General features: G+C 36.4%; 1 long non-coding RNA gene across 3 annotated transcripts in view; it reads left to right on the top strand.

The window, feature by feature from the left end:
* Window positions 1–25,641, top strand: part of LOC309495859 — a 173,026-nt gene that overhangs the window by 16,135 nt on the left and 131,250 nt on the right. For 2 of the 3 annotated variants that reach the window (XR_014204852.1, XR_014204853.1), the window contains exon 3: window positions 7,873–8,004. This is a non-coding gene — a long non-coding RNA (uncharacterized lncRNA). Of the gene's footprint in view, window positions 1–7,872; window positions 13,211–25,641 lie in introns of those variants that run through there. The other variant, XR_014204854.1, reaches the window with a different exon arrangement.

Below are 25,641 nucleotides of genomic sequence, written 5' to 3'. Positions count from 1 at the left end.
CTAAATTATGGAGTCGAACACCCCTTGAGAATCTTTATGGGGCATTGGTTGTGTGTGTGTGTGTGTGTGTCATGACTTGTGATGTCAGTCAGCTGGTGTCCTGCTGCATGGACTTCCTGTCTGTCTTCTGGGATTGTGCTGTTTCCTCTTGGTTAGGAAAGCCGGTTTCCTCAAACATATGTTTTCCAACAGACCTTCCAATTCAAACACACACATCCACGTTTACGGTCTAAATGGGGATAAACCAAACCACTGATTAACCTGTAGTTTTTTTTATGTAAAGCTAATGAGAATTGCAGGCTAAAGGCCTGTTTACACCAATATGAATGTTTGGTGCAATAAGATTTTTAAATTGAATGAACAAAAGTTAATGCTTCCTTTCAAAGCGACACAACCAATAAGAGTTGTGTTTTTATAGTTAACTAAGCCTAAAAACTGAAACAAAATAAATGTTAAAGGAACACGCCGACTTTTGGGGACTTTAGCTTATTCACCGGATCCCCCAGAGTTAGATAAGTCCATACATACCCTTTTCATCTCCGTGCGTGCCGTAACTCTGTCTGACGCACCCAACGCTAGCCTAGCTTAGCACAAAGACTGGAGGTAAATGGCTCCAGCTAGCATACTTCTCCCAATAAGTGACAAAATAACACCAACATTTTCCTATTTACATGTTGTGATTTGTATAGTCACATGAGACACAGCCATCTTCTAACCGTATACATACTGGGAACTATATTCTCTTCTTTTGCTGTGATTTGCTCGCAGTACCTGAGAAGCCCCGTGCTGATGAGCAGAGAGTTCGCTCAGAGTTGGAGTAAATCACTCCGCAGAAGTAGCAGTGCTTCGCCTTCTGAGAATATAGTAGCGAGTGAATTTTCTCTCAGCCTGTCAAATTTACAATTTATTTGCTGAATATTTGTGTTGGTGTGTTCAGGCCTCTTGAAAGCTAACAGACATGGACAGCCCCCCCCACACACATTTTACCTAGCGGAACCACACACTCTTGCTGACATGTTAGATTCACACATTTAGTGTTAGATGCTCACATACAGCAAGAGACTTATCATTATTTCATCAATTTATCAAGCATTAAATCAACCCAAACATGCTAACGTTAGTTAAAACAAATAAACAAACCAATAAATGGAAAATAACCCCCCAAAAAACGAAAGTTATAATGTCTGTAATTGGCAATAAACAGATAACGGCATCACTTGCAGCTATGTTGCTTCTTGAACAGGATGTTTTTTCTTATTATAGTGGACAGTTTGCTAAGCTCTCACTGAGTCATTAAGCGGCAGCATTAGCACATTAGCTTCCTGCGTCTGTTCAATCTGCAGCCTCTGGGTTGCTGCCTCCCTGCTGGCTAACTGAAGATGCGTGTTGTCAATAAAACATGATGAGACGCTTGTCTTTAATGACAGCTTCACCACTAAATCGTTCTCATTACGTCTCATAAACTTTCCTCTCTGTTTAAATGGGTACTACATATAGCATTTATCCTAGTTGTGATGCTACATCTCCTATATGTCATAGTGTGGTTTAGGAATAAACGTTAGCATGTCAGGATTGTTTAATGATGATGGGACTTGAATAAATCGTAGATGAGTTGAAATCCTTGAGGGATAAAAGAAAAAGCTGCTGAATTTGATATCTGAAACAAGTTTACGGAACATTTTTGTTTAATAATAATAATAATAATAATAATAAAAATACATGCATGTTTCATATAAATGTGTACTTTTTAAAAGTTTATGGTTGTTAAGATTAAGTATCTAATGTTCACCAAGGCTGCATTTGATCATAAATTGAAAGTTTCTAACAATTTTTAACCGTTTCCTGTTTGAATATATTTTAAAATCTGATCAAATCTGTATTTTCAGCATCATTACTCCTGTCTTCAGTGTCACATGATAATTCAGAAATCATTCCAATATGATGATTTGCTGCTCAAGAAACATTTCTTATTATTAGCAATTTTGAAAACCGTTGTGCTGCTTAATATTTTTATGGTAAACTTGCCACTTTTTGGGGGATTCTTTGAGTTAAAAAAATGTAAAATACAAGAAGAGCACGCTAAAGTATTAATAGTGTAGGCTATATAGCCTAGTAACAGGCCAGGGCTAATGGTGCTTCTCCCTGGGCGGCAATACAATGCTGAAAGTACTTTCGACAAATAATTCCAGCTCCTGCATCAATGTTGACTTTGTTCTAATGTTACACATCTGAACCACTGCTATATTTTTCTAGGTGCCACTTTTCTGAGCACTATCTGGAGCGAATCCAGAAGAGGCCACAAACTCCTCCATTCGCCGCTTAAAAATCAGGCATTTTCAGATTTGAACAGTACAGCTTTGTCTAACTGTTCAACGATCAGAGTCGTCTAAAGCAAACCAATATAATCTACGTCTTTATAATTTGTGAGGTTTCTACAGATGGGACCACTGAGAGGGAACGGTAGTAGGCCCAGTCGTTTTAGTTTCACTACAGATTCTGTGCCAGTTAAAATCTCCACATTTCTTTCAGTAGTTTATGTTGATTCTGTAGCCGACTGAGCAGTTTATGTGGGTCGCTTTGTTTGTTTATGAGCTTAGGAGTGATGCACCAATTTGTGTTATTGATTTGTCACTAATTAGCCATGGATTTAGAGATTTACTGATGTATTTCTGACATGTAAACATGCATATGAACAGCTCTTTTTCATTGTCCCGCATTGATTTGTAGTGTCTTGTTGGGCAAGAAAATGACATGGGTAAATCACTTCATTGCTGAGACTAGTTTTTAGAACTCTTGTCCAGGATGATGTCTGACCATTTTATATTTTTTATATGGCGATGGATGGTGTGATTTAAGTCTAGATCTTGAAAGCAGATGAATTTACTTTTACCTTTTTAAACTGACATGCACATGCACTTAAAAATAAAGGTTCTTTACTAGCATCAATAATTCCATCAAGAACATCCATGGAACATTTTTCTTGCACAAAATGTTCTTTATAGAGGAGAAAGTTTCTTTACATTATTAAATTGTTCTTCACACTGAGAAAGAAAGAAAAAAAAATCTTTCTTTTAAGATCTGTTCACTGAAAGGTTCTTTGGGGAATCAAAAATGGTGTTTCTATGCCTTTACTGTGAAAACCCCCTTCTGGAACCTTTATTTTTAAGAGTGTGGTTAAGCTTTGGCCAGTGGAAATTGTGATAAATTACCAAAATATGAATAATAATATATGCATTGATGATTATGTTAATGACTATGAAATAATGCGTAATGGGAAACTGTTTCTAGAGTATTTCTAAAGGCAAGACCATGAAAGTAGAAGACCATGATAAAGGGCTCAATAAAGATTCCCTGTTTTTTATTTATTCATTTATTTATTTTTTACAGAAGTTAGTGCACTAAATAAATGTAATGTATTCATGTGGTTAATATTTAATTTCACAGCATATTTATTTGGATGCAGGCCTATGAGCTCAGTGGATACATTAGCTCTCTCCACTTCTTTTATATTATATTAGATATATAATGACCATATAAATAAGTTATTTCTGCAGGGTCTGTTACACAGACCAACTCCTTTTGGACTTATTGCTAATACAGAATGAAGTCTCATTATTAGAGGGGATCTCATTGGTGAAATGTATTCATGTGAAACCACAAGGAGTTCTCTTCTGATGTCTGCTTCAATATGTGACCCTCGGAGGGAAGCGCTGGCAAGCTTAACGCTGCAGAACAGATGGACAGTTTACAGTTAAAGGGCACCAAAGACCCGCTCAAATGTCCCGCTGAGGACAGAGACTGAGTCGGCTCGGCATGCATGGAAATGACCAGAGTTATGTCTCCTCTACTGTCAGAAATCTGTTGGTTTTCATTTAATATAATTAATATGCACCTTGTTTTGTCAAAGGGAAGTGACAGGCTGTGCAAGTTTGGGCTCTTGAGCTCTCAACTCTCTATTGATCCATTTAAGAAAAGAGTGTGAACCGTATAGTGGTGTTTTTTTAAATTTTTTTATTTATTTTTTGCATGTGTTTGTGTCTGTGTTGAGTGGAATATAAGGAGTACAGGCTGATTGTTTCAATGAAACAATTTGATTCAATTTTCCACTCAATAAAATTAGCCATCAGGGCTCGGGCTCTCCAACCGTCCACAGTCCCTCATTTCCAGATTCTGCTCCTAATTGAACGAGTTTATGTACTTGTCTGCGAGAAATTGGAAAAATTCATCACCTGGAAAATGTGATATTTTTCTCCCTCCCGGCTGTGCACAGCTTGTTTTGTCCTCCCTCTCCCCCCTCTCTTTTACTTCATCAAAATGATGAGCCACTATGAAATTAATACAGTGACATTTGCATGCGTGTGTGTGTGTGTGTGTGTGTTCAGTTTTGGGGGTGGAATTTATTCTTATTCTTACCTTACAGAATCTGTGTCTTAATTTCATGATGCTGATAGGTAGGCTAAAGATTTCGAATGACATTTGCAAGTTAAGACTGATTAAGTAAGTAATTTAACTAGTCACATTCAATAGGTCTTCATAACTCTTGGTGTAAAGATTGTAAATTATTTGTATATGTAATTTACGTACATGGGCTACGTGATAAATGCCTAAAGATGTGACAGAGAGGTTGGTGAAGGGTAGTAACTTGCATTAAATGAATGCTTTTTTCCCCCGACTGAATCCATAAAGTCAATATTCTCAACATTCTCATTTAAACCTGTGAATCAAGTTTTTGAAAATTAAAGTTGTATATTAAAATGTATTTCATATGTAAGATTTTGCAATATTCATCAATCATGAAAAGCAATTTTGTAACACGTGAACTACATTTTACAGAAGGTCAGATGATTTTGCTTCCACTGAAGCTCAAGATGCTGTTTGGATAATCTCAAATCATGCTGGAGAACATGATCATCAGGTTTTACACAAACTTGTTGACTTCATGCAGCTTGAGTGCTGCAAAAGGTGCTCCAACTAAATACTAAGACATTCTGCATTTTGTTTTATTTATTTTATTTTTATAAATACATTTTATATTATAAATGATTTTATAATCATTTTTAATTGGACATATTAGAAAATTGTAATAGAAGATAACAGTGTTGGGGAAAGTTAGCTACTTTTAAAAGTAATTAGTTACAATATTGCATTACTCCCTAAAAAGTTAGTAATTGCATTTTCTTGGTTACTTTTTATGGAAAGTAATGCGTTAGGTTAGGCTGGGCTTGCTTGCTTGTTTTTTTAATAACAGAAAAAACTAAAGTTCTATTCTAAAGGCCCTTTGACACCAAAAGTGAAATGAATAAAAAGTAACTCTGATATTTTGTTTCAAATTTAAAAGTAATGCGTTTTAAGTAACTTTACTCGTTACTTTAAAAAAGTAATCTGATTACGTAACTTAAGTTACTTGTAATGCGTTACCCCCAAAACTGGTAGATTTAAGGAGCAATTGCATAACACATAATAATCAAATGGAGTATTTAATGGTTTTAGATAAAGTGCAGCAGTCATTGCTTGAAATTTCATGTCAACTATCCTTATATGTGGATGTAGGCTTTAGTAGTGAGTATGTATGTAATTGTAAGAATATTGAAAATTGTGTGTGCATGAAAGTTGACTGTTTGTGAGAAAGTGCGTGAGTGTACAGGTTTATATTACATTGTAAGGACCAATGCCCCCACAAGGATAGTAAAACCTGAGATCACCTACATTGTGGGGACCAGCCAGTGATCCCCATGAGGGAATGGATTAATAAATGGGTAGGTTTAGGGTTAGGGGGTATAATATACATATAAAAATGGACATATATACATATATACATGGGTACAGTATAAAAATCATTATACCTAATGAGAGTCCCCACAAAGATAGCAAAACAGAGTGTGTGTGTATGAAAGTTGACTCTGTAGGAGAGTGTGTGTGTGAGAGAGAGAGATAAAAGAGATGATCGTGAGATAGATGGAAGATAAAATGCTGTACGATCTGCCATCTGTGTGCAGGGTTCCTCTCCTGTGCCCCATATGGCCAGGAGAGATGAGCTACAACACACACAAACACACACTCGTATGCACAGATGCACATGCTCTCACACACATTTATGGCATGTCTTAAAACTTAATTATCCAGCCTTTTTGCTCCAAGTCAGGGAAGCAATGGTTTTTGTTTTTTTTAGCAAATGAAAAGGTTTCACGATAATGATGAGGTTGATGACATCACTGTAGCCTTTCTGCAGTTGAAGCCATGTCGCAAGTGAAGTTATAAGCTACTATCTTTCCCAGTATATTACTGTCAGATGTTTATTTCAATCAGAGCAGTATATTAGCTATTTGTAAAAAGAAAGAAAAAGAAAAACAATTATTTGTTTTCGTACTAATTCATTTAAATGATTCATCCCAATGAACTGATTCACTAAATTGAATCAGAATTCCCAGTGCTTTTTGTTTGACTCGTTGCCTCAGTAGTTTTCTTGCTTGTAAAGCTGCATGTGCAAAATAAAAAAATAGCAACGTAGCTTTTTGATGTTCTACACTCCTAATCATTAGAGACCGTAGCTCTGTAAAAGCTAGTCTGTAGTTACAGTAAGCTGTATAAAAGCTAGAATGTAGCATCATTACTTTTAGTTATTCTCACTAATGGCAGTTTTGTTATTCTCACACAAGCTTCTTAAATATATTCATTTAATGTCATTTGTGTAATTGATTAAACATCCATCCACGTGCTTACGTCTTCATGCACGCGTTTGGTGTCCTATTTTTTTTTCTCTCTCTTTTCTCACAGACGAGCACACACACTCTTCTGAATAAGTGTTATATATTATACTTTGTAGTGATGGACAGGCTCCTCGCAGGCTGCCAAAATGAAATGAGCACAATTACCAGGGGCGACAGAGCCTGGCCACATTAGGCTGACCAATCGAGCAGAAAGTCAAATGAGCAACACACACACACATGCACACATAGGCAAAAAAACGAGTACTGCCCTAACTCCACACAAAAACCTTTACAATGATGAGCCACGATAATACATTGAAATCAGTGTAAACTTCATATGCCATGAAATTGAATGTCTACTTTCAGAAGCGTCATGGCCTTTAAAACTAAGGGGGGCACGAGTCCCTGAAGATGTTTGAGCTAAGGTGGTTTTTAAAGATACAATTTTAATTTTAATTTTTTATTGTTTGCATCTTTGATAATTAAGTTGCATGATTATTGTGACTAAAACTCTCATGACTTTTTTGGCTTCAAGTTCAATACCTACAATACTGAAGAGAGAGAGAGAGATAACAATAAAATATACATTTAATAATAATTATGGTTATTCATATATTGATTGTTTTATATGTACATAATTATATATTTAATTTAATTTCAATTTTTTCCTGTATACACTTTATTTTATGCTCACTAAAGCATACATTTATTAGATCAAAAACACAGTAAAACAGTAATTTTGTGAAATATAACTTTTTTTTCTATTTGAATATATTTTAAAATGTAATTTATTCCTGTGATGTCAAAGCTGAATTTTCAGCATCATTACTCCAGTCTTCAGTGTCACATGATCCTTCAGAAATTATTCTAATATGATAATATTGATGCTCCAGAAACATTCCTGATTATTATCAAAGTTGAAAACAGTTGTGCTGATTAATATTTTAGTGGAAACAATATGATACACGTGTACTTTTAAGGTTTCTTTGGGTAATAGAAAGTTCAAAAGTTACTTTTGATCAATTTAATGCATCCTTGCTGAATAAAAGTATTTACTATTTTGAAACTCGTGTTAATAGGGAAGGACTTTCCGGTAATGAGACATTCACTGCTGAATTCTTCTCTTCAGAATCTTGAGTTGTATTGTTCTGTAACTTTATTTCAGATAAGGAGTTGATCCAGAATTCTGTTGACCCGAAGCGGATACAGACCTCGGCTCGATCTCAGGACGACATCCCGGCTAAACCCCCGCCGCTCCTCCGCAGCCAGCCGATCAATACTGGAGTTGAAGATACAGGTCAGCTGATGCACTTACAGGAAGAATAGACTGAAAAAAAGATTTGGGTGGAAGGTCTTAACTCGCGTCTCAGGAATCTGCTAGCAAAACGGCCCATTCACCAGATAGACACATATGCATAGCTTTATTAGTGAATGTGTAAATAGAGCATGCTAAGAATATTATAGCTACTGAATAAGTTTAGGTTGCGATTTAAGAACGTTCATTGAATGTGTACAGATCGGTCATGAACATGAACATTTATTGTGTTTGCAGGGATTTTTCTTAGCAGGATCTTTCTTTACAGAACTTTTCTTTGCATATTTTTTCTTTACTGGTTGTGATATAGGATCTTTAACTGTTGTAGTTTTGTACAGTAAAGAAAGCGGTTAGAGCATTCGCACTAGCTGTGTGAATTGCTGTTTAAAACAAATATAGGTCTTTGAGAAGTTTTAACGCAAGTCTGTTTCACTGCAAAGCACATGTAAACTGAGCTGAAAATGCACTATAAACCATTTATACACAATCTTTTTCAATATAGGCTTTTATGACGCTTCATAAAAAAAGAAGTGAATTACTCACACAGGAAAAAGACGTTGGTCAAGTTTCCAGTTAAACATACAGTGACAGGCACATAAAACAATTTCAGTAAATCTGACTGAAGCCATGCGATGACAGTTTAAAGCCTGCAATTTGAGGTTTAGGCTCCTTTTTGTGGGTACTAATGCGTTTTAGTTGTGTGACCTTCAATTGTGACCTTTAACTCATAGTGTGTATCTGTATTTCCCTGTTGCTAAGTTTCATATGCATGCATGTATGTAGTCCTTCATGTGAGTTTTCTTGTAAAACCTGTGCAGAGATGTTTGTAGTTTTATTCTGGGCGTCCAGATCTCCAGATGGTTGAACTGAGATAAATGACACTCTCCATCTATTCTTCCTTTTAATCAGAAAGACTTGTAGTTCATAAAAAAAGCCTCAGATCCCAACCTGTTCATCAGATTTATATTGACATTATTTATTGATGTTCATTACTAAATGTACAGGAGGCTGGATTTTGAGCGCTAGATTTTGGACAAAAGCCACAGCGACGGTTCCGCTCCGCTTCGTTTGGATTTGGCTCCGAGTCTCTCCAGACAATGGTTGGGTCTTAACTGGCGTTTTCCTCAATAGTGCTGAAGTTATGCAGCTCACGACCGCCAATATCTCATGCTCGCGTTCATATCTCCTGTCCTCCTCATCTGCGCGAGCTGGTACAGAGGCGGATAGAAATGCTTAATTATTAATTGGCTTGTTGTGTTTGTGCCGGGAGGCAATAAATAACGTTCTCGTCTAATGAATAATGGGGTTGGTTCGGGGGCCCCGGCTCAATCGCGGATCCCCACGGTGAGCCATTAACGTTTTACAGTGTCTCTAGCGCTCGGAGGAAGCCGGTTTCCTGCCAGCCCATTACCCGAGCACCAGGGAGGCGGGCGACTGGACCCACTTCGGAGCAACATGGCTGACCCCGGCGGCCCGAGAGGACAAGTGTAGCCGCAGGGTCGGCCATGGACCGCTGGAGGGGAACAGAGCGGGTGACTAGTCAAAAAAGTTTTATGGCGAAGTTTGCGATTAGTACTAAGCCTTGCGCAGAGCCTAAGGGGTCGAAGGTCTGTTGGTTTTGAGTTGAACAGCATCAGAAATGAATTATTAATACAGAGATGTTTGTGAAGTTATAGGTCACCTGGTTTTTGAAGTGTTTGGGTGGGCAGTTATGTAAAGAAGAAATTCAGAAGAAGCCATTTTGCTTTTATAAAAACAGGAACACTTAGAGCAATCAATCCATTAAAATTAAGTGAACTGCTTATTAATGAAATCAGTATTTGCTGAGAAAACTTCCAAATGAAAATCATTTAAAGGCAATAAATGATTGTACCAGTTGAAAGCAATGCATAGAAGATAAATGTTAATCATATATTGTTTTATATGCATATCGTCCACAGCAATATTTTTTTGCAATCAAGTGTCAATATGTCTATAAATGAAGGGGCCATTCGGACTAGATGTGACCTTGTATTCTGTTTGCAATTTATTTTTTGTTTGTTTGTTAATAATAATTTTTATATATGGGCTTTCCCAAGCTCAATGACACCTTGCAATCAATCAGATTAATATAGACAGATAGTTGTTTGTGTACACATACAGGTGTGTGTACACATACAGAAGGGCCGCTTCACATTATTTCATAGTGTCCCGCTCCATGAGTGCTGTTTTTACCGTATGGTGTGTCAAGTTAAAATGGTTCAACTTTGAAAAACACGTCTTGATACACCAGCATTCTGTTTGATTTATTTGTGTTCATTCTGGACTGTCTGTTATCAGTGTGCGGTTTAAAGTCCTGATATACTTAAAGCAGAATCAAAGAATGAACTGGTGTAATGTCGTTTTGAACAAAATCAGGCCAAAACTAAGTTCATTTTGGGAATTCGAAACAGCTTGCCAAAGTGAGTTTTCCAGAAAAGTTCGCTCCGGCTGGTAAACACTTTGTGTTTGTGGCGATTATGTAATAAGTACAATCCTTTGACTTGGATTAGATTTGACTTGGTTGATTTCTTCTGTTCAGTCCATCAAGGTCAGATGTTCGCGAGTAAAAACATGAACTCACTGGAGAGCTGCTTTATAGTAGAAACTGTTGTAATTGTAATTGAGAGAGTCACTGACTGTTTTTTAATGTTTAATAATGTAAAGCTGCTTACTTTATGCCAGGTACACATTGTATGATTTTGGTCTGTCCCGGCCGAAAGATGACCAGTCGTGGCTATTTCTGTGGTCGTGGCTCCTAAACGGTTGTCCTACGTCGTACAGTGTGAGAGGGTCAAATACGGCCGTTGTCACGGTCTTGCGACCAAAGATAGCCTGCGATAATTTTCTGACAGTGTAAGAAATTTAGCATGATCATCTCACAGCATGTTTGCTGCTACAACCTATGGCTAATGACTAGCCGATAAAAATGCAACATGAAATGGCGTATTGATGGCGCTAAAAATTGAAACTACTTACCTAAAGCTCCATTTGCAAAATTGGCATGCCAAGTTGGCCTCTTTTCCCTAGCCATGGCCATGTCCATATTCTCCTTTTTCGCTTTCTTCTCTTTTTTTCAGCACACATAACCACAATTACCAAAGTACAATTTATCTTGCTCTATTTGTTTACCACCAGTGAATGCTGATAACGTTTTATTCTTCTATACTAACTTGTGTCATAGCCTGCGATAGAATAGATGTCATCATCGCAGTCTACATACAAGTTGACTTGTACCCAAGTAAGAGATCCATGTTGCGTACAGTGTGATTTGTAATGATCTTATAGGATTGCTGAAATCGCACAGTCTGTAGCAGGTATTAAAGGTGCAGTGTGTAATATTGACAGCTAGTTGAACTGGGTTCTGCAGTCAAAATTCTAAATATTGGAGTGTTTTTTCCCTCAGACTCCACTCTCATGCTGGTTTCAGATTGAGGATACGCAACAGGAATGAGCTTAATTGAGAATGGAAGGCGACAAGCTCTAAACTGAGTTTGTTTTTCCACGTTTTAATACGCCTGTAGTCAGAGCTTTTAGATGAATGCTGAGGCCTTTTAGGTTGTGTGGAATCTGTTTGCTGGCTTCCTTGGCTGCAATATGCTGTGTTTTCTGCCAACTGGCAACCCGGGCTGTTGAAATACTATTGGGTAAATTAGCAGTGGGTGGGGATCACACAGACCAAAACAAAAACAAATGCTGCGTCCCAATTCTCCTACTTATACTATCTCCTAAAAGTATGTACTCTTTGTGTGAAGAAAAAGTAGATACTTTTAAGTGTGTAGCAAAAGAGGAGACAAGCTTTGGGACTTACTATCACGTCATACAATTGTGTCTTTAATGGTTGCTCTGTCGCATCCTGTTACCGTAAACTGGCCTGTCAATCAACTTAAAATCCTCCTCATTTCATTTAATTTCCTACCGTGAGAGAAATGTTGTAGCACGTTGATCTGCAGTCGTGGGTCTTTCATGTGAAGAACTCTCCTCATAATAATGCATAATGATGCATTTAAAAGTTAATGGCCAAACGGATCTCTATAAAAGTCCTCATTGTTATTGCAGATGAAATATAACACGAATAACATTAAATAAATATATATTTTTTATCAGGTTAAACTTTGATTATTAGTCACTCAAACCTTTATCTACACCTCTCACCGTCGGTTGCGCATATCCGCCATATTTTGTAGTTTAACACTTTTAACTCATGTTCGTAGTTCTGAACCAAATCCTCCTCCAAAGCTCAATGGGTTGTAGCCTTTATAGCAGGGGTCTCACATTCAAATTGGCTGGGGGCCATTGCTGTGAATGACACCTCATAGGAGGGCCATTTTAACATTCAAGCACAAAAAGAAAGCACAATATTTTTCTGAAAATGTACTGTTAGCTAGAATGTTAGCTCTTATTTACTTCAAATTCTGTAACATATTTTTGTCATACTTAACAAAAAAATGTAAACATCAGTAATAAACAGATACTATATTTAACAATATATTTAATATAATTGTAACAGTTAGTGCAACTTTTTTCCCCTTATTTTATTTTAACTTAAATAACTTATCAAAACATTGCACTGAACTTACGAGTTTTCTCGTGCCATTTAGGCCTATACGCCAAAAAATAGTTTTTGCGTGCATATGATGCGAACGTTACAGCGTGTAAAACACACGCCCTCCACACCCCTAATCCTACCCGAGGGGTTTGCAGTGTGTATCATATGTACGCAAAAACTATTTTTGGAGTATAAATTGCACGAGAAATAAAATTTGTGCTATAGATACGCACTTTCATGAGATCGTGTTGGTTTGACGATAGAGAGAGATTGTTGAACAAGCCCTTCTTTTCTGGACATATCAGCATCAGAATATGCTGAATCAGAATATCAGCGTCTGTCAACATGCAATCCTTCATAAACTGCCCTTCAGTGAATGGCTTTCCGGCTTTAGCGATCAACTCACTCACCACATAACTTGCTTCAACTGCAGCATCAGCATCCTTTTTGGCTTTGTGGAAAAGGCTTTGCTGGGACGTTAGCTCGCTCTTCAACTTCGTGGCTCTTTTTTCCCTCTCGTCTGCCTGGTACTTCTCCATAATGTTCTCCATGTTTAGTCGAGTAATGACACTTGAGATTATACTCCTTTAGGACTGCAACTTTTTCTTTGCACATCAGACAGGTAGCGAGTCAATGGTATATGTTAGCCAGCCATTAAAAACCGTTTTACCCACTCCACAGTGCACCAAACGCAAATCAATTATAACACTAGACTATCGATGTAAATGTCCGTTGAGAGAATAATGTTAGAAATCAAACTTACCTTTCATCACATTGCATTAGTTATAATTTGTTCCCTGTAATCATAAGCCTTGTCTACAGCAGCAGCGGAGTGATATTGATTACCTCGGCAACCGAGTGAGCCGGTACACACATGACGCAAGTGTATTTACCTGCCGCTGGTACACTGATTACAGTGCGCTTCTGTTCTGTGTTTACTTTTTGCCGCATTACTAACCGGAGCAAAGTAAAATTCCGCAGCTGCTGAGAAACTAGTTCCTTTGGGATCATTGAGATGAAAGGTAAGTTTGATTTCTAACATTATTCTCTCAACGGACATTTGCATCGATAGTCTAGTGTTATAATTGATTTGCGTTTGGTGCACTGTGGAGTGGGTAAAACGGTTTTTAATGGCTGGCTAACATATACCATTGACTCGCGCTAGCCTAGCATCGGCTAACTATCCAAATATAAGGACTGGATAATTTTGAAAAAAAAATGTCTCCACTGATGAATAACAACCAGGCTGACTTAAAAATGAGGTCCGATGTCAAAAATCCCGAACCACCCCTTTAAACTGTCCATTGATGTCCATCTTTCTTGAAGTCTGCTCATCCACTTATCCACTTTCCTTTTCGGTTTGGAAAGAGACGTATTTTTGTTTGCAGCCAAACAACAAATAAACCTACTTGGACCAAAATCAGCTCTCTTATCAAATATGCCGGCATGAGCGTTTAAAAAAAAAAACATCTTTATTTTTTATTTAATATGAAGGGGTAGTTTAAATTGGCATGAAACAACTAGAAAAAAATGATTCAATTATATTTTTATGGGCCGGATTGTTATATTTTTTACATCAGTTGTTGGCGGGGAGGGGGGGCCGTAAATGTTTGAGACCCCTGCTTTATAGTGTGCATGGATGTAGTAGACCATCCAGGGACTTTTGACATACTCTTATCAAAATACTATGCTTTGGGACACACTTATTCTAATCCCACATACTATTTAGGATGGATAGTATGGACATTGGGACACAGGGTGACATTCCGACACGGAACACACATTTCAAAGTAGAAATAACTGGTTGCAGCAGTTTTTTTTTTGAGAAACAAGTATGTGAACTTAGCATGTTTCCTAAATATCTGCACTATTTTTTATGCTTTAGTACAGTAAAAAAAAAACTAAAAAACATTATATAATAAATATAAATAAATGGTATATAAATAAACGTGACTGTTGCCTTTGGCTTGCTCAGTTGGGGATATTTTGGGGATATTTAATTTAATTTTATCAATCAATAAATTCCTCTTGAAACAAACTTTGTTGTATTATTTTAATTTAATACTGTGAAGCTGCTTTGATACAATCTGTATTGTGAAAAGCGCTATACAAATAAACTTGACTTGACTTGACTTGACTTGACTTGAATGCCGAATTGTAGAGCTCAAGCAAACATATTCACATCACTATGAGATGCTTTCTTAACTGCTGTTTTCTCACTGCTGTCATTTGGTAAAGCGCAGCACTTATATTCATACATATTCATCTAAACACTGCTCACAACAGCGTGGGCCGCGTTCAGATGTTTGCTATTTTTGCTAATAGTATGTTGCTGCAAAGATATTCAAACTTTTTTTTATCTTATCAAAGAACGAAAAAGAACTTTGCTGTGAGTATATCGGGGCCTTTAGTGAGACATGTTGCCTTTATTAGCAGCTGGGGCTGTGCTGACTATGAACTTGAAAAAACATAAAGGTGGTGCTTTAAGCTTCAATGAGGTGTCCCTTATTACCATATTTATTTAGAGGTCAGTCAGTGGCATGATTATTTGTAAAAATGTTCATATCCTTTATTTTTTTACAATTAATTGTACTAAATAAAATTTATTTTTAAACCATCAAAGACATTTTGTTTTATATAATGGTGCTTTGTAAATAATTATAATAATAATAAAAATAATAAAATGGCAAAAGAAAAACATAATTAAAAAAAGCATTTTCAAAAAGAACTTTACTCTACAATTCTTGCAAGTTTCTGCAAGGTGGATTGTTATTTTTGTCTAGTTCTGACACTATCAACATTCACCAACACCCGTACATGCTTGTTTAGATCTTACACACTATCTTAACTCTCTCTCTCTCTCTCTCTCTCTCTCTCTCTCTCTCTCTCTGTCTCTCTCTCTCTGTCTCTCTCTCTCTCTCACACACACACACACACACACACACACACACACACACACACACACACACACACACACACACTCTGTCTGTACACACACACGCTCACACAGCTTGTCTCCATGTCAGTTGATCTGTTCTGAGAGGTCATTTTTCAATAAGAGAGGCAGACAGGTCTGTGCGGGGATCAGATTGATTTGTCCCCAAACTTCACAGCACTGCAGCAGGAAACCTCACAAATCAACACTGTCATACCTCCCGCTGTAGCCCCACATTCAGTGTATGTTTTTGTATTTGTAAGAGAAGAGAAGGTAGAGGAGAAAAAGGTCAGTAAATAGAAAGCATAGTATGTATGTATTTATGTGTGTATATAATATATATATTACATACATACATACATTTCGTATACACATACACACACACACAAGTTGGATTGTCCTCCCTTTGCTTTATTGTCAGCAGTTCTCGAGCTGCATGAACACCACATGTCTGCAAAAACATCTGACCTTAAATCCTCGATCTTTATTTCCAGGTTTAAATTGGATTTTGAATCCTGGATATTCAGAACCGACTCAGATTTGTGAATATCATTGCATGTTAAAGTTTTAGGTGGCGTTTTTATGTGCAACAGGCATTCTTTATGAACATACTGGTGTGTGTGTGTGTTTGTGTGTGCATATTTGTTCATATGAATGAGTACCTCAATAAATTCAGGTCGTCTCTCCCTCTCTGTTCTGCATGTATATTTCATGCATGTGACTGTGTAGAGCGAGCTGGTGTTCCTCTCAGAGGTGTGAAGGCGCAACGAAGGCTAGGAACCATGTGCCTTCATCAGTATGCATGCTGCAAACCAATAGGCCCGCAGGGGGAAGAGTTAGTGTGCGACACGCATGGCTTCCCTGCTTTAATTTCCCTCCATTTGAGAACATTAGCTCTGACAAAGGCAGAGAGGTACAGAGGGACCACTGAACAAACAGAGCAAAGGGAGAGAGAGAGAGGCCGTATGCTTGACAGAAAGACGGGCAGAATAAATGGATAAAAGGAAAATACGAGAAATGTGAAGCTACATTTTCCCAATAATGTCTTGTGAATGTAACTCTGTGATGAATCTTTGTCATAATTAAGGCCTATCCCGTTAAGTTACTGCTAGATTATTATCTAATTCTTAAAATAGTCCAAACCAATTAAACATCTAATTTTTTTTATTTTTATCGGTTATCTGCTTTTTTCCCCCCCCCGCTTTAATAAATGTCCAATATTGGCCAATACTGAAAACAACACAGAAATATGAATACAAAATAAATACATTTCTAATATTAAAAATACTGTTTTGATTCTTAAAATATTTCAAATTAAATATCACATTTTTTAATAATTGATCAGCTAATACCTGTTTTTTTTTTTTTTGAAATATTTAATAATTTGTTTTATATTGAATAAATATCCTACATCGGCCAATACTAAACAAATAAAATTTTTTTTAAAAATTGAATAAACACAACATAATAATAAACAAACATATTAAAAAAAATTTACTTTGAAACTTATTATAAAAACGTATAAACTTATTATTACAAATAATCGCCAATATGAGCAACTTATATGGTTTTCATACTGTATATTGTGCATCCCTAAATGTGTGTTTTACCTGGCTGTCAAACCTTAGTGCCATGCATTTTACCTTCAAGAACATTACAATCTTGTAACTAGCAATTTTGTAACTATTTCTTTAAGAGGACAACTAGAAACTATATCAGTTTTAGTGAAGAATGTCAAAGATCCCCAAAAGAGGAAGATCAAGGTTCTTTGGTGGTCCTTTAAAGTATCTGGTTGTGTTGGATGAGATCAGTGATGTTCATCATATCCATGCGCCAGTTTTTGAGGATCAGTTGTATGTGTTTGTGTATGCGTGTTACTGGGAATCACTTTAGTGAAAGACTGCGAGAGAGAGATGTGGCCGTCTCTGATGTGACTGCCTCTGTGCAGATGAGTCTGGTGTTGAACAATGAGTCGCTCAAGCAAACCAGTGACAATGCATACATATGAGGTCTATATGGCTCTGTGCATGTTTGTCTAATGGGTGAGTGCAAATGTTATTTGATATGCTGTTTTAGTGTGTGGTCCTTGTATGTTTTTGTAACACTGTTTAAATCTCTGCAAATTCTAGATACAGCAATTTGCCCCCTAGTGGCAATTATTAAATTAATTTGCTAGTGAAAAGCAGTTGTGTGTCTGTTTGTGCCTTCTGTAGCGCAGGATGATACCATGAGCTGATGCACTGTTGAGTAATGATTGAATAGTGTTACACATAAATTTTATATAATTAAATTTTTACTCATTTTACATCAACACCCTATATACAGTGTCTGTCTGTCTGTATCTATCTATCTATCTATCTATCTATCTATCTATCTATCTATCTATCTATCTATCTATCTATCTATCTATCTATCTATCTATCTATCTATCTATCTATCTATCTATCTATCTATCTATCTATCGTTCTATCTATCGTCTGTCTATCCATCCCACAATGATTTCTGAAGGATCATGTGACTGAAGACTATAATGATGCTAAAAATTCAGCTTTGTCATCACAGAAATAATACATAATAATTGTAACTACACATACTACTACAATATACTATAAAATCTACATACTATAATGTAATATTATATAATATACACATATATAGATTGGATTGTATAGCTTCAGGTTGCATACTGTGTAGTTGTATTACCTCAAAGCTATGCAACAGGTGCATCATTACCATATGAGTGAGTTTCTCAGAGGACTAAATTTGCCTGCAGCAAAATTACACTTTAACTTCTGCAAGTGGCATATGAAGCCTCAGTCGTTTGAGAAGTAGATCCGGTCAAGGTGAAACAGACTGACCTCAGACCAAAGAGGAAGGTTTGATGAGGGTAATTCTACCCCACAGAATGACCCCACTACATGAAAACTCTGATCTTACACTTTTCCTTTCATCTGTCGCTCCTCCTACTACTAGAAGAAAACTGGATAAAAACAAAAAACGTGTTTTAGATTGCCATTTGAATTTGACTTCAAGGATGTAGAATTTAAATGAATTGATTTAGATCATTCATTTATTTATTTATTTATTTATTTATTTTTTAGTTAGAAAATGGAAATTTGTCAATTATGTAGTTAAATAAAGACATTATTTAGACAATTAAAAGTCAAACAAGCCTGAAGTTTAAAAAGATCTGTCTAGATCTAAAATAGTTTTTGGTTATTTAAATAAAGCTGAATAAAAATATTTGAGGAAAAACTGAGAAAAACTTTAGTTGAGACTTCAACTAAAATTAAAAATGTTGCATTGGAAACTTGTTTTAAAGTAAAAAACAATAATAATAAAAAAAGCTAAAATATTAATAAATACTACTTCAATAGTAATACTATAATAGTATAAATAATACTAAAATGACAGACGGACAGATCAATTTGACGGACACAGATGAGATGCATGATAAAACCTTCTATCTGAACTTTAAACAAATGATTGTTTACCAACAGCAGAGCAAAAAGAAAGAGCCTGAGTTTTCAGGTTTTCAGTCAGCCATCTTTCCTCACGACGCCTGTTTGTGTGCCTGCACATGCCAGGACTCCTAAAACAAAGTGGCGGGAATGGAACAAAGACCCTCACTTGACAGATCTGTCAGATCTCATTAGCATCCCCTGTTCCACCAACGTTCGTCTATCATCGACCCTCCTTTCTGTCTAGGAATTTGAGGTTTGGCCTTAGGTGATGGCGGGACGGGTCTCGTCCTAGGCGGAGACAGAAAGTCTATCCGTTAACGCCTCGTCCACCCGTGGCCTCCATCGCACCTTGTTCTCCCGCCCCCCTACAAATCACACAGTAAACCGCCAATCATTCATCACCATGGTAAAGGGGTCGTTATTGTCCCGATGACACCAGACAATCCCCCGTGAACCGCGCCTCTGTCTCCCCTCGATTTTAGAGGCATCCATCCAGCAGGATGAATGGAAAGGGCAAGATAACACAAGAGAGATGGACACAGGACCAAGATGGCAGGATAAGAGCAGATACAGGTGCTGTTGACTCTTAGTCTTTCGTCACTGCGTTTGTCAGGTGCTGGTGGGATGGATACACATACCAGACAGGGTCCGCTTTATATTTATGGGACAGTCACTGGAAGTGAGGAGGGATGAAGTCTTTACACTGTGCATGTAACACCTGTTAAATTGGTTTTATCGAACCATTTATGTTGCCAAAAAAGATAACCAGAGCCATTGAGATAAACATAAAGAGGTTAATCAGAAACAAACAAAAGAAACTGCTCAAGTTGTGCTACAAGGTGTGGACAAGAAAATAAATGTGAAGGGAGGGGCTTAAACAGTGTTTCTGGCCTTTGATTGGACGGCAGGGAATAGTAAACAATCCACCTCTTTTTAAAGGGACATTTCACGCAAAATTTTAATTCTGTCATGGTTTACTTGCTCTCTTGTTTTTTTTGTTTTTTCCTGTGTGACTTTCTTCTGTGGAACACCGAAATACACCTTCCGGTATTCAAATTTTATTATTATTATTATTATTTATTTATTTATTTGTTTGTTTGTTTGTTTGTTTGTTTATTTTTTATTTTTTATTATTATTATTATTTTTATTTTTATTTTTTTCACTTGTTTCCATAGTCCAAATTCTGTTTTTGAACAATTCAGTATGACTATAAAATAATATTTATTATTATGATTTAATTGTTGTTATTATTAAATAAAATATTTCACAAAAGTATACCGTAATATACTGTAAAATAAAAAAAAGTGATAAAAACGTTTACTGTAAAATTACAATACTAAAATGTACTTAATGTGAAAACATCAAGCTTTAATTTTGACAGGTAACTGGCAAATAAAAATATGTACTGTCGGTTTCAGAGTGAAACTGATGATATCGGCGTCTCAGAACAGCTCGATTCACAGAGACTCAGAATGGCTTCATTCATTTACTGAGTAAATACAGAGTATTGCTTATTATTATTATTATTGCTAGTGTTGCTAAATAAAATTGATTTTGTTTTGATATATTATGCAGCCCTAGTTTAGAACAACATTGATTCAGATCAATCCTATTGACTTGAAAACAAAACAAAAAAACAACGTTGAGAGTTTTAGGTGAACTATCCCAGGGCTGACCAACCCACATGTTTTACACTTAATGAAAATGTTTGATGACTGTGTGAAAGAGAAGGTGTGTTTCTGTGTATTTATGCCTGCATTGTGTATATATGTGTGATGGATACAGATAGGAACAGAAAAAGTGTGTTATGGAGAGATAGAAATGGAAAAAAGAATGTGAGTGTGACTGAATGAGGAATTGTAGAGACTGATAAATGAGTGAAGGGAGTCAGATCAAGGACATGCTCTGCCTCTGGTTTACCTGAACTCTGCAGGGTCACATAGAGGCCACAGTCAAATGAGTGATGAAGCACATTACATATGATCTGAAGAAAGGAAGTGAGGGAAGACAAAAGAGAGACGGGGAGGGGAGAAAACGACAAATTCTGCAGGATGTCATGTATAAGAGAAAGAGAAGAGGAGAAATACACTCAACATCAGTTTATTTATTTTACAACCGTTATGTTAGGCATGGTGTGAAGTAATAGACCCTTAACCATGGTAAAATCAGTGTAATGCAAAGCGGCTTATTTCCTTATGCAATATGCAATATGATAAATGATATTTCTATTCTTGGTTTTTGCATGTTGTTATGTGACATGTTGTGATCTAGTCCTTCAAGTAATATATACTGCCAGGAAATATTTTTTTCTTAATCCATCCATCCATCCATAAACTCATAAAAAAAAAGAATTAAATAAAATAAATAAATAAATAATATATATATATATAGACCCTTTCCAAAAAATTTGAATATCATGGAAAAGTTTATTTATTTCCATAATTCCATTCAAAACGTTAAACTTCCATAGATTATAGATTCAGGGCCCACAGCTTAAAGGGATACTTCACCGTTTTTTCATATTAAACTATGTTATTCCCTTAACTAAGACGAGTTGATACATACCTCTATCGTCTCAGTGCGTGCACTAAATCCCTCTGTCTTGCGGCGAAACTTTGTTAGCCCAGTTCATTTAATATGGGCCAAGCAGAGAAGATACCAAACACCTCCACGTTTTCCCTATTTAAATACAGTTACTCGCGAAGTGTAACTCGACCTAGGACGGTGACACAAAACAAAACGTTGCGCTTTTCTAAGCGTGTAAAATGGATAACTATTTTGTATGGCGGAATACCATAGCAAGTGCTTGTAAGCACTTCGACTTGGCGCAGTAATATCTTCACTCGTGAAAAATCCTCTCACCGGCCCCCGCTCCCTCTAGTGAAGATATTACTGCGCCAAGTCGAAGTGCTTACAAGCACTTGCTATGGTATTCCGCCATACAAAATAGTTATCCATTTTACACGCTTAGAAAAGCGCAACGTTTTGTTTTGTGTCACCGTCCTAGGTCGAGTTACACTTCGCGAGTAACTGTATTTAAATAGGGAAAACGTGGAGGTGTTTGGTATCTTCTCTGCTTGGCCCATATTAAATGAACTGGGCTAACAAAGTTTCGCCGCAAGACAGAGGGATTTAGTGCACGCACTGAGACGATAGAGGTATGTATCAACTCGTCTTAGTTAAGGGAATAACATAGTTTAATATGAAAAAACGGTGAAGTATCCCTTTAAACGATTTCAAGTATTTAGTTATTTATTTGTACATAATTTGGAATCACACAGTAATTACACAGTAATACCATGGTCATTGAACCAGGTTTTGGTTATTTTGGCAGTGTGGGCAGGTGCAAATCCTGCTGGAAAATGAAGTCAGCATCTCCATAAAGCTTGTCTGCTGAAGGAAGCATGAAGTGCTCTGGAAATGTCCTGGTAGACGGCTGCGTTGAGTGGACAGCACAGTGGACCAACACCAGCCGATGACATGGCTCCCCAAACCAACACAGACTGTGGAAACTTCACACTGGACTTCAAGCATCTTGGATTGTGTACCTCTCCATTCTTCCTCCAGACTCTGGGACCTTGGTTTCCAAATGAGATGCAAAATTTGCTCTCATCAGAAAAGAGGACTTTGGTCCACTGTGCTTTATTAAATCCAGAGTCAACGCAGCCGTCTACCAGGACATTTTCAGAGCACTTCATGCTTCCTTCATTTTCCAGCAGGATTTGCACCTGCCCACACTGCCAAAAGAACCAAAACCTGGTTGAATGACCATGGTATCACTGTGTAATTACTGTGTGATTTCATGTAATATTCAAATTTTTTGAAATCCTGTTTTCGTGGGTTTTATGAGCTGGAAGCCCAAATTATGTACAAATAAACAACTAAATACTTGAAATCGTTTAAGTTGTGGGCCCTGAATCTAGAATCTATGGAAGTTTAATGTTTTGAATGGAATTATGGAAATAAATAAACTTTTCCATGATATTCACATTTTTTGGAAAGGGTCTATATATATATATATATATATATATATATATATATATATATATATATATATATATATATATATATACACTGTAAAAACAATAAAAAAATTTAGATGTGATCAGTCACTAGAAAATTTTGACTTGGAGAGGTTAGAAATTTTTTACAGTGTATATATATATAGATATAGATATAGATATATACAGTACTTTTAAAAAGGCCAAGATAAAATATTGATTTGTAATTTAGTTCATTCGATTGATCATACCAGATTGTGCATACATATTACATTAACTACCACTTTAACAGGTCACAGGTTTTCATAAGTCTATAATTGTCTGGAAATGTGGCTTTTTTTTGTGTGGCTGTTTTGCAAAATTCAGTTTGGTTCTGTGAAGGAAGTTTTAGCTAAATTTGAGTGTCTTTCCCGGAGGTTTACAAACACGGCTTTCCTCTTTCATTCTCTCCCCTTTTCCTTGAGTAGCAGATCCGAACGAATCGCCATTGCTAATGAACAACACAGCAGCAGGTCAAAGGCTTTACTGACTGTGAGCAATATCGTCCTCACTGTGAGCCCCTGTGGATAGAGCCATCACGGGCCCCGTCTCACAAACAAACAACACAGATCATAACGGAAACCACACAGAAATACGTAACATTAAAATATACCCCTAGTAGCACAAACTTAGTGTCAGAAAAGCAGGAGAATCAAGCTGATCTCAGAACATGAAGACAGATGAACGCAATAACAAAGGCTTTAAAAATGTGTGTACTCTGTCACAGTGGTGTGTTGTGGGTAAATATGTGCCATAACTCACGCAGCGTCACCGCGGTGGCGTTTAAGCGTTCATGTGTATAATTATTTTGGAGTATGTCTCCATTTTCTTTCTTTCGCTTCAAATCAATTTTTATGGCAGCTGATTTTATGGCAGTCATCAGGGCGGTGGAGAGACTCAGCCTGCGTCTGCTGCGGGCGTAAAACAGCAGAGGAACCACATAAATATTACCGCTTCCACGGCGCCTCAGGCAGATACATGAATGAGAAAATGTACGTATTTGTACGCGTGCTTGTTTGTGTTTGTGTGCGAGAGGAGAGCTGAGGTTCCTATCGGTGACCTTTGACCCAAAGCGTCATTCCTCCCGATGGTGGCTCTTTCATTGTAGTGGTAACAGGGGTTGATGTTTGATGTCAGGACACGACGGAGTGCTACTTTTGCTGTCGGCACATCACACAATGCCTTGAGATAAACAAGATGACGAGCTCTGTCCGACTTAAGTACGGATTCAACTTCGAACGGGTCGTTTCTCAAACCCAGATTCAATTTAGCACTGGACTAAAAATGACATCTGACAGAAAATCATCTTTCATTGAGGAAATAAAGCCTAGAGTTTAGAAAACGCTCCACTGTAAACTACAACAACATCATAGAATTTATGATGATGTAATTGCTGTTATGATTACTGCTGACAAGCATCAGTACTGTTGCAGGATTTGAAGCTCCTAGTCCTAAATTATGAAACTGTCTTTTTTTTTGTAGGCATACATCAAATAATATACAGTAAGGTTTAGGCTTGAAATAATAAAAACAACTATGGTGTATATTGTATTATATTTTTTATATCCTCTTGTTTATCTCGTATTTTTAACAAACCTCTATTTCTATTTATTTAATTATTTGATACCCTGCCAGGTTTATGCTTGAAATAAGGGGAAAAAAACTAATAATGCATTTTTATATTATATTATATTATATTATATTATATTATATTATATTAATTATATTATATTATATTATATTATATTATATTATATTATATTTAAAATAACATAATGCTGAATCATACTGACCATATTCAGGATACACGCGTGCAAAATATGTCTTTTATCTTAGTAAATGTATTTTAATAATTATATATTTTATAGTAAATGTGTGAAACAAATAGTAAACAGCCAAAAATAATAATAATATTGTAAGCATAAATCTAAGAATATCCAGTGAGGTGAAACAAGGAGAAAACAACTAATGCTAACAAATGATTGTTATTAAATTATAATTCATAATAATGTTATCCTAATTTCAAGATGCTTGCAAAATAAGCCTTTATCTTAGTAACTTTTTTTGATAATGATATATTTTTAGTATTATGAAATGCAACAACAAGAAAAAAGGAAAAAAAACAATAAACTGCCAAAAAAGCAATACTTGTTTTATTTAGTGTTGTACTATGCATGCATCTTATAATATCCAGCTAGCTTTATGCTTGAAATAAGGAAAAAGCAACTAATGGTAAGAAAATATTTTATAACATTACATTATATATTTTTCAATATACAAGGTTGCAAAATAAGTCTTTGCATTGATTATTATATATTTTTTTTTACTATAAAAGGCAACTATTTTATTTTGTTTATTTCTTTTTTGGTGTCACTGAACATCCACAACACTCTAGACTTTTGCATGGGCAACTTACATTTTCTTACATGTCTAGTTAACAGATTATTTTTATAAAGGGAACAAATCCCCTTTCTTTTCTGATGCTGCTGCTGTTCTCATTTCCTGCTCTTTATCATGAGAGCCCGTCTTACTAAGAGCCTCAGTGTCAGGCTAACCTATGGCAGGATTAGTACTGTCCAAACACACCGCTGCACTCTTGAAAGAGGCCTGGG

Source organism: Leuciscus leuciscus (genome assembly GCF_965113295.1).
Source record: "Leuciscus leuciscus genome assembly, chromosome: 1".
NCBI lineage: Eukaryota > Metazoa > Chordata > Actinopteri > Cypriniformes > Leuciscidae > Leuciscus > Leuciscus leuciscus.
This window is presented reverse-complemented; position numbering and strand designations above follow the sequence as displayed.